The sequence below is a fragment of the Chrysochloris asiatica genome, unplaced genomic scaffold, assembly GCF_000296735.1.
Source record: "Chrysochloris asiatica unplaced genomic scaffold, ChrAsi1.0 scaffold00013, whole genome shotgun sequence".
Classification (NCBI taxonomy): Eukaryota; Metazoa; Chordata; class Mammalia; order Afrosoricida; family Chrysochloridae; genus Chrysochloris; species Chrysochloris asiatica.
The window spans coordinates 33,706,115-33,706,709 of record NW_006408531.1 but is presented as its reverse complement, the minus strand read 5'-3'; positions in this window follow the sequence as shown (position 1 = coordinate 33,706,709).

Here is a 595-nt window from a genome sequence, read left to right as displayed (position 1 = left end):
TTTTTTTTTTCTTTAAAGTTTTTATTAAAAATATGAAACGCTTCACGAATTTGCGTTTCATCCTTGCGCAGGGTCTATGCTAATCTTCTCTGTATCGTTCCAATTTTAGTATATGTGCTGCTGAAGCGAGCACCTTTCCTACTTTTTTAACAGCAAATATGTAATATTTTATACCTAAATCCCACCGAATCAGAAGAACGAAGTGTGTTATTACATTTACTATAATTGAGCATTGTTTTTAAAGAAAAATAGTAAATACTTCACAATAATGAAAATATATCCCTGTGTTTTTACAAACCACACTCATGTTAAATGAAATTTTACTCTTCTTATAGGTGATGATCAAGTATTGTAGATCAATCTTAAAAAGTAAATAAATAAATAAAAGACTGGGACGTTGAATTCAATTTAGATTTAGATATTATCAATGTTTTCATCATCATCTCCAATTTCATCAAACTGGATTTCATCAGCATCCCCAGGACCAAATGTATCGGTTTCATTGATTTTAGCATGCTCTGGAAGTTTGCCATATGCTTTCAGACTTCTAGCTTCATCTACATTATGTTTTAAAATTACATCAGCCTTGTTATCC